We start from the raw sequence: 9,869 nt of genomic DNA, 5'->3' as shown, positions 1-9,869 counted from the left end.
CAAAACACTGTAACTTCTGACTTGCTGAATTTTTTCCAGTTCTTACAGCTTGCTCACTCCAGTGCAGCCAGATGCCGTGACGTGAACTGCCCTGGAGAGAGACCCATGTGGCATGGAATTGAGGGTGGCTTCTGGCCGAGAGCCAGCAATAAATTGGGACCCTCAACCCAACAGCCTGCTAGGGACTGAGTCCTACTAACAACAACCTGCATGAACGTAGGAACTGATCTACCCTCAGTGGTATCTTGAGATGACCACAACCCAGGCCAACACCTTGATTGCAGCTGGTGAGAGCCCCTCAGACTGAGCATCCAGCTAAGCTGCATGAGGACCCACAGAAAATGTGGAATAAAAAATATTGTTTTAAGCCACTAAGATTTGGGATAGTTTGTTATGCAGCAATTGATAAATAATACATCTAGTACATTGAAATCTCAGGATTTAAACTCAAGGGTACATGACATCAAAGTCTATTTTCATACCTTATACAACAAGGTCACAAGGACAGCCTATGGCAGATCACAGGCATTATTCTGTAGGTTAAGTTCACCTCTTCATTTGTTCATTAATTTAAACTATATTAACTGAACCTTTACTAGGTGTCAGGAACTCTCCGAGATTGTATGATATGAAAATGAATAAGACAAGGTTTCTATTAGGAAAGAAAGACATGCAAACAAGTAAACATTTTTAAATTACCACTCAAATTCAAATTATGGATATTTGTTTTCAAGACTATATATGCAGTTTCGACCTTTCCAGATTTTAATGTAGACATCCACTGAGTGTCTAATTCCTAGGTTTATTAGGTTTTTTGTAGTACAGGAATTAACCCTGATTTACACACACACACACAGTTATTTAGTATAAAAATAATTATTCACTTCTATCTTTTCATTCAACCTAAGCACACTAATATTTTAAATAATGCTTCCTGAAATTAATACAAAGTAGATAAAAGATGGGTATTACAAAAGGAACCTATAGGGAAAGAGAGGAAAGAATGTGAGATATTTAGAAGTGAAATACAAAATAGAAAATAAGGACATTTTTCGGGGGAAAAAGGGCAAAAGTGACATAAAAATTGACAGAAAAGAACTGATAGGGTCTTCTTTCCCAGGACTGGTTTGGGGGAGGGGGAGGCAGCAGGAGTGCAGACTCACCCCTGCCCCCATCACTGCCTGAAAGACCCAGCCCAGCCGGGGAGCAGTCCCTTCTTAGATGTCCCAGGAGCCTGCCAAGTGCTATCCTCGCCTGACCACCCATTGACTGGTCATCAGTCAACTTCTTCCTGATGCAGACTGCGTGCCCCACACTAGAGGCTGGATGAACCCCGGAGGTGTTTCATAGTGGGGGACGTGGAAGGATTCTGTCCCTCCATCCATGACACCAGAGTGTCTGCTGGGTTCAGAGCACTGTATGAGGTGGGACTGCTACTTGATGTCACATCAGTTCCAGGCCCATAAAGCTTTCTTGGTCACCAGAGTGATTACTTCAGAATTACAATGGAACCTCAGTCCTCAAACTTCATTTGTTTTGGAAGGCTGTTTGAGAAGCGATTAGGTAGAAAACCAAATCACTTTTTCCCATTAGAAATAATGTAAATTGAATTAATCCATTCCAGACCCACAAACGATTCCGTTTCAACCTTTCTTATAGACAGCGCATGTCTAATGTACTGTTTAATCTCTAAATAAACACATCTTTCCTAAATTTATCAAACCACTCCCTACTAGCCTTAAACGAATCACTTTCAGCACTCATTCCAGGGATGTCTTTCAGGTCAGCATGCAGCACCTTCACTTTTTCATGTATCATCGCCTCCGAATGCTTTTCGTTTATCCATGTCAATAACAATTTTTCTACTTCTTCAATTGCCTGTGATTGTTGTTTCACAAGCACTTTGACACTGTTAGCAACATCAGCACTCTTGATGGCCTCTTTATGTTTTAAAAATGTGCTAATCATCAACTTGCCAGCAACAAAAGCAAAAAAAAACCCACTAAAATATTCACAGCACAATTTCCTGAGATGTTAACAAAGTGAGGGTTAGTCATGCATTTTCTCCTTTTTTATTGCCTGAGAGATGCCTTTTGTCATGCTGAGGTATCAGCATGAAAGGGTTGTCAGGTCAACTTGGTCAAGAACCAAATTGTTTGAGATGGGAGACGGTCAAGAACCAAAGTTTGACTGTATGTTTACTGCAGACAGGAAGGAGTGAGATCAGGACAAAACTCATTTATCAGGTCTAACTGCCACGGGTTTCAGCCACATCCTTCAGTGTGCCCACTGTGGAACTACAGAACTGAGTATGAATACTGTTCATGAGATGCTTCAGGCTGCCAGTATTTTCAACGCAGAGAAGTGGTGAAGTTCTTCTGTTGTTCTTCCTATTAGCAAAAATCTGCTCAGAAAACTGTGCAGAAATCGTGAGACTCTTAGATGATTTCGGTGTCAACATCAAGGGGGTCAGAGAGAAGCGGGAATTCTGCTAGACAACTTTGTGCCGCTCATGTCCGGGCCTGACTTCCTGTCTTAAGAGTTCTGAGAAGCTCATGTCTTATTTGGATAATGGCCATCTGAGCAGGTTCCCGGAGCTAGAGCTGTATGAGGCTGTGCACCCTTGGCTGCGCCATGATAGGAGACATACCGATACCATTATTCAGAACATCGGGTTATGTTTGATGACCCCATCCAGTGTTTTTGAGAAGGTTAAGACATCAGAGTTTTATAGATACTCTCAACAGCTGCGCTGTGAAGTTGACCAAGCACTGAATTTCTTCCAGAGCATTCACCAGCAGCCTTCGTTGGACATGAAATCAAGCAGCATCCTCTCTGCCAAACCCCAAACATCAGTATCTGAGGAATTATTGGACAGAGCATGGTTAACAGTGAAACACTTCTCTTAAAGAAACCATGAGTCCTAGAGGGCCCCCAAGTACCTCTGTGCCCCGACTGCTTTGCTGATGTCAGTAACTTTGTGTTCTTGTTGGGCGGGGAAGAACTGGGCCCAGATGGCAAACTCCATGCTTCTTTCAAAGGGTTCAGGTGTGACCGGAGAAAACTCTTGCCTCTGGATGGCAGACATGTCTGTGCCACGTTCAGAATTTGCAGTGGGCGTTATTGGGAAGTTTATTTACACTGTGGCTGGCAGAACCAGAGATGAGACTTTCTATTCAACAGAGAGATATGGAATCACCAATAATAAATGGGAATTTGTGGATCTCTATCCCATTAACAAACATGGACATGAGGGGCAGTGCTCAACAACGAGTCGTGTATCACCAGTGGAATCAGTTCATTGTCCACCTTCAAAAGGGGATCATAGAACAATGGACCAGAACTCAAGTTGTTACCAACTGCTGCACAATCAGAGCAAAATGAATTACACAAGATGATTTCCTACCATGCCAGGCTTTACATCTTCAGGGGCGTCTGTGTGATCTTCGGGTCCTCTTTTGGATCTCAGGGCTGCCCTTCCACAGAAGTATACAACCCAGAGACTGATCAGTGGACCATCCTGGCATCCATGCCAACTGGTAGAAGTGGCCATGGTGTGACCGTGCTGGACAAACAAATCATGGTTCTTGGAGGCCTTCACTATGATGGTCATTACAGAGATTCCATTCTCACTTTTGATCAGGAGAAAAATGGAAGGAAGACGAGTGCCCATGGATGAGCCACAAGCTGGGCGGTTTACAAGTATGCAACCTGCATTTTCCAGAATAAACACTGGACAAGGTCAGACGCTGCAACCAAGGACTTCTTTCTCACTTCAAAGCTAAACAAAAATTTGTTTGTGACAGAGTAGTTAATTAAAAACAAAGAAAAACCTCACCAGTTTTACTATCAAAGCCATTGGTCTAATAGCATTAAAGATTTTCATTCTGCGCCAGCACCCTTTTTTTTTTGGTCTTTTTAGTGGCCTCAAACTCACGCAAAAAGTTAGTTCTAAGCACTAGCTCTTGAAACTACTTCCTGAAGCAGTTTAATAAAATGATCCACTTATCTGGGAGACTGGTTTTATGCTTTAAACATTTCTCTCAGATGTCAGTGTAGGGATCATGCATCTTCTAAGAGAAGGCCTGATAAGTGTCACTTGATGTAATATCCCTTCCTATCTCAATCTGAAATCTTTTTGAACATTTATTCAGTGTATTTCGGTCCATTAGACCTTTTGGTTTTATTTAAGTTTAAAACTCTTGCCCTTTCTGCATGGCTTTTTGCTGAAAATGCAAAAATATACGTTTTTTATAAAGTTAACATTTTATATTCAAAGCACTATTTCTAAGCTGCTTTCTCTTATCTGCATTATGTTAGTGAAAGAGTGTCCATACATGCACACATCTTATGAATATATAAGACACATCCTTTTGTGCATGGTTAGGATTCTATAGGTTTAAGCTAGTGTACCTGCACACACGGTTTGCCATAGTTGTTGAATTTTAGATGTAACATCTTCTCATGTATTAACATTTTTAGAAAGTTAAAATAACTAGAGTCCTTACTTGGTGTCAAAGTAGCCTATTTTCAGTCCATACTGATTCAGTAATATCTGAAATCCTTATATTTCTGAAACACATATGGATTTATAAAAACTAACATTTTATATTTTATTTTCAAAGTAAACATTAGTTTCTTATTGATGTATGTGTTCTTTTTGAACATGTTTTTGAGCATGTTTAACATTACCCTGTTTTTAGCGAGAGTTAGAGTGGTCTGGGTCCTGGGCCTGCAGCATGCAAGCACTTTTAAAGAGAATTTAAGTAACACCAGAGTCCTAAATAAAGGCCTCTTAAAAGTAATGTAACTTCTATTCTCTGCACTCAATAAGGCTGCTGCATCTGTTACTGAATGGAAAGTATCCACTTGTGGAAAATCTGAGCTCAGGTTTGACTTAGAGGTAAGGAATAGAATTATAATCTTACTGGTCATATCTACTTGTTTATTTAGTACAAAAAACTTATCAGCACTAGGGATGTAAGCCCTCAGCTTTTGTTTTATTTACTGAAAGCTACTAGCATCAAGGACAGTAACCTCAAAGTTGAGAGTGGATTGAGAATAACTATTTAAAAGGAGCACCTGAAGTAAGTGTTTTAGGATTAGCTTCACCTTTCAACTCAAAAGGAAAACATATAGTTGACAAAGTTATATAAGAATAACAGGGAATGGCTCATTCACATTGATGCAAGGCTGGTATGATATTCACAAATCAATAAATGTGATACATCACATAAATAAAATGAAGTATAAAAATCACATGATCTTATCAATAGATGAAGGAAAAGCATTTGACAAAATCCAGCACTCATTTATGATAAAATCTCTCAGCAAAGTGGGAATAGAGGGATCAAAACTCAACATAATAAAGGCCATATATGGCAAACCTACAGCCAACATCATACTCAACAGGCAAAACTCAATAAAAGTGTTTCCCTTAAGATCAGGAACAAGAGAGGATGTCCACTTTCACCACTCTTATTCAACATAGTGCTGAAAGTCCTAGCCACAGCAATCAGACAAAAAGAAGAAATAAAGGGCATCCAACTTGGAAAGAAGGAAATAAAACTGTCACTATTTGCAGATGACATGATACTGTATATAGAAAAACCCAAAGTCTCCACAAAAACTACTAGATCTAATAAATGATTTCGGCAAAGTTGCAGGATACAAAATCGATATCCAGAAATCGATGGCACTTTTATACACCAATAATGAACTATCACAAAGAAACTAAGACAGCAACCCCATTTACTATTGCAACAACAACAAAAATAAGGTACCTAGTGGTCCAGGTCCTGGGCCTGCAGCGTGCAAGCACTTTTGAAGAGAATTTAGGTAACACCAGACTCCTAAATAAAGGCCCCTTAAAAGTGTAACTTCCATTTTTTGCACTCACTAAGAAATAAATTTAACCAAGGAGGTAAAAGACCTGTACTCGGAAAACTATAGGACAATGAAGAAAGAAATTAAGGAAGATACAAATAACTGGAAGTGTATTCAGTGTTCGTGGATTGGAAGAATTAACATCATTAAAATGTCCATACTACCCAAAGCAATATATAGATTCAATGCAATTCCTATTAAAATATCAATGGCATATTTCACAGATCTATAAAAAATATTCTAAAAAATTATGTGGAACCAAGAAAAGACACTGAATAGCCTCAGCAATCTTGAGAAAGAACAAAGTTGCAGGGACCACAATGCCAGATATCAAACTATACTACAAAGCCATTATAATCAAAACAGCCTGGTACTGGCACAGTAACAAGCATATATATCAATGGAACAGGACAGAGAGCCCAGAAATCAACCCACACCTTTATGGTCAATTATTATCTGACAGAGGAAGCAAGAACATACAACGGAATAAAAACAGTCTCTTCAATAAATGGTATTGGGAAAATTGGACAGGTACATGCAAAAATATGAAACTAGACCACCAACTTACACCATACCTAAGCATAAACTAAAAATGGATAAAATTCTTACATGTAAGTCACAAAATCAAAAAAATCCTAGAAGAAAACATAGGCAGTAAAATCTCACATGCCTTTCCTAAAAATATTTTTGCGAAAAATCTCCTAGGGCAACAGAAACAAAGGAAAAAACCGAATAGGACTACATTAAACTAAAAGCTTCTGCACAGCAAAAGAAACCATCAACAAAATGAAAAGGGAACCCACTGTGTAGGAGAACATATTTGCCAGTGATACATCTGATAAGGGGTTAATTTCCAAATTTATAAAGAACTCATATAACTCAACACAGGAAGACAATCCAATTAAAAAAATGGGCGAAGGACATGAACAGACACTTCTCCAAGAGGACATACAGGTGGCCAATAGACATATGAAAAAATGCTCAACATCACTGATCATCAGATATGCAAATGAAAATGGCAATGAGGTATCACCTCACACCTGCCAGGATGACTACCATCAATAAGTCAACAAACAAATGCTGGCAAGGATGTGGCGAAAAGGGAACCCTTGTGCTCTGTTGGTGGGACTGTAGATTGGTGCAGCCGCTACGGAAGACAGTATGGAGTTTCCTCAAAAAAATTAAAAATGGAGCTGCCTTTTGACCCAGCAATCCCACTTCTGGGAATATATCCTAAGAATCCCAAACACCAATCAGGATAAATATATGCCCCCCTATGTTCACAGCAGCATTATTTACAATAGCTAAGTTCTGGAAATAGCCCAAGTGCCCATCAGTAGATGAGTGAATAAAAGAGCTGTGGTACATCTAACTCTACTTCTTAATGCTCCTGAACACTTCTTTGTTCTGCTTTCTAAGGGATCTACACTGGTATCATCTATTGGATTGAGTCAATTCCCATTTACCACATTTTCCATTTACATGTCTCCTGGTTTTACACGTGACACGTTTTCACAGTTCTCTTAGGTCAGGACCCAAGCACAAAACAGAAGTTCCTGCTGCTGCAGCCCTGGCCGCCCTGTCTATGAAGCCACACTGGCCTTAAGACTTAGGAGCACTTATCAGGCCTCAGCACCCCAAGGACACTGAAAAGGGAATTATCAATGATTAATATGAGGAGTTATTTTTAATGGGAGCTTCAACTTGCCAGGATATATATTCAGCCAGGAGAAAGCCTCAGGTTACTCTCTGGTCAGTTGCCTTTTATTGGCTCAACCTCTTCACATGGCCTCACCACCTACAACCCTGTGGTTTCTGCTGTCAAAACCCTTATCACACTATATTGACACCTTGCCAAGTCTGTGTGCCACGAGACTAGAAGTGGGTGAGAGGAAACTGATAAGAGCCCACTGAGCTGAAGCTAGACCCAGAATTAGAAACAAGGTTGAGTCCCAGCTACGCTCGTCACTAAATTTGGTGTGTTTTCATTAAATTTGGTGTGTGCTATGTGCGCTGAGTCGGCTCTGACTCCACGGCAACCCCGTGAGTGATGTCCCACCCTCAACAGCCCTGCTCAGCTCCTGTAGACTCGTGTCTATGGTTTCTTTCATGGAGTCAATCCACCTTATGTTTGGTCTTCCTCATTTCCTGCTGCCTTCTATTTTTTCCCAGCATTCTTGTATTTTCCAGAGAATCCTAAATTTGGTACCTTGCACTAAATTTGGGTATACTGATTTTAGTGCTCTGCCTTTCTTTCTCCCTTACTAAGCATTCCCATCTAGCTCCCTATCATGAAAGGAATAAAATGACATTTTGCATATAAAAGTGTTCCATAAATCGCGAAGAATTATACAGATATAAGATGGTATTAGGTGAGCAAAGAATTGTTGGCTGGCCTTAAAAAGGGGCTGCAATATTTCATGGCCAGTTTGCACCATTTTGTGTACTAAGTAGAAGAGATAATTTTCTAAATGACAGTCTCCTGGCTTGAAACATTCACATAATGCCCCTAACTAAAAATTTTGCTGACTTCTTACGGGAAGTACCAGATTTTTTCCATCTGCATATACATATAACAGGGTCAAAAAATTTTAACTCACACAACTCATATGTGCAAGTCAGACAAATCATGATTAAATTAAGAAACTCATTTGCCTATAGGTCAAGGCATGTTGTGGAATCACACACCAAAGGAAAACAAAACATTTTATCTTCATTTTTTAACTCCTGACGTCATTTTTTTTCAGCAGGTTATAAATAGAAAACAGAAGAGAGGGTGCTATTTATCATTTCCTCCTTACACCCAATAAGCATCAGGAGACTTTTGTGCGCAGAATTTTAGCATTTCTTTTGAGTGCGGCTTTGATTAAATTCTAACATCACATACAATGGCAGGGATAAAATGGACTGTTGAATCTGGTTAAGGGTCACTGTCCGCCTTCCACAGAAAATGGAAAGAAATGAAACAAAGCTACACTGTTACACAGAAGGTAAAACTGAAAGGACTTTGAGAGTTGAGCAATAGAAGAAAACTTCTTGGCAATATAACTAAGAATTTCTAAAGGAATTCAGTGTCATTAGATCAAAACCAGGCTTGTGTTCTTCCTCCTAAGCAAAGCCCAAGTCTAAGAGGGTGAAAGAGGTCATTTGTGAAAAAGAACAGGCATTCAGAACCATCAAAAAATCACACAGCAGAACAGTCAAACTCACAAGGCAGGACATGCTAATGCCAGAAGACGTTAAAGGTAAAACATTACCGTTCCTATTGAAAATGGCAGAATAGATGGTGATGTTCTAGAACAAGTATTCTATTTGCTGTGATGGAGACACTGCAAATAACAAAAGACAAAATATGAGAGCCCAGCCAGGCGTGGCTCAGCGGTTGCTAGGATCCAGGAGATGGAGGTTGGATTCCGGGTCAGGGCACATGCCTGGGTTTCGGGCTCGATCCCCAGCAGGGGGTGTGCAGGAGGCAGCCGATCAGTGACCCTCATCATTGATGTTTCTCTCTCTCTCTCTCCCTCTCTTTTCCTCTCTCTGAAATCAATAAAGACATATATATACACAAATACATATATACATACATACATACATATATATATATGTATATATGAGAGAGCCAAGGTGAAGGGCACTGTTAATAGCAAAAGTAGAAAGTGAAAGAACAAAAACATCGCCCTACATCCTGTCCCTTCCTCTCCCAGAGTAACATCCACAGATGAGGCCTTGCCCATCTCCCACCTGCAAATTACACCTTCAATAAACAGCCCGTGAACTGTTGGGTCAAACCTCAGCATTTAGGTCAAAGGGAATTTTTTCCCTCCACCAACCTCTTAAGGCCCACAGCAGCTTGCCACTGAAATGGAGATACGAACAAGGTAATGGGTTTCCAAAGCTCTTTACCTCATGACTTGAATCTTTATTTCCTTTTATCATTCACCTCATCAAACCAGCCCCTCTAGACCTTTCACACAAATTTGTTT

The 9,869-nt window shown here is 40.0% G+C and overlaps 1 pseudogene; it reads left to right on the top strand.

Moving 5' to 3' along the window:
• Nucleotides 1-210: 210 nt before the first annotated feature.
• On the top strand, nucleotides 211-3,819 carry LOC107541764 (kelch-like protein 15 pseudogene; annotated as a pseudogene).
• The last annotated feature ends 6,050 nt before the right edge of the window (nucleotides 3,820-9,869 follow it).

The sequence above is a fragment of the Miniopterus natalensis genome, chromosome 13, assembly GCF_054644295.1.
Source record: "Miniopterus natalensis isolate mMinNat1 chromosome 13, mMinNat1.hap1, whole genome shotgun sequence".
NCBI classification, from domain to species: Eukaryota; Metazoa; Chordata; class Mammalia; order Chiroptera; family Miniopteridae; genus Miniopterus; species Miniopterus natalensis.
This window is presented reverse-complemented; position numbering and strand designations above follow the sequence as displayed.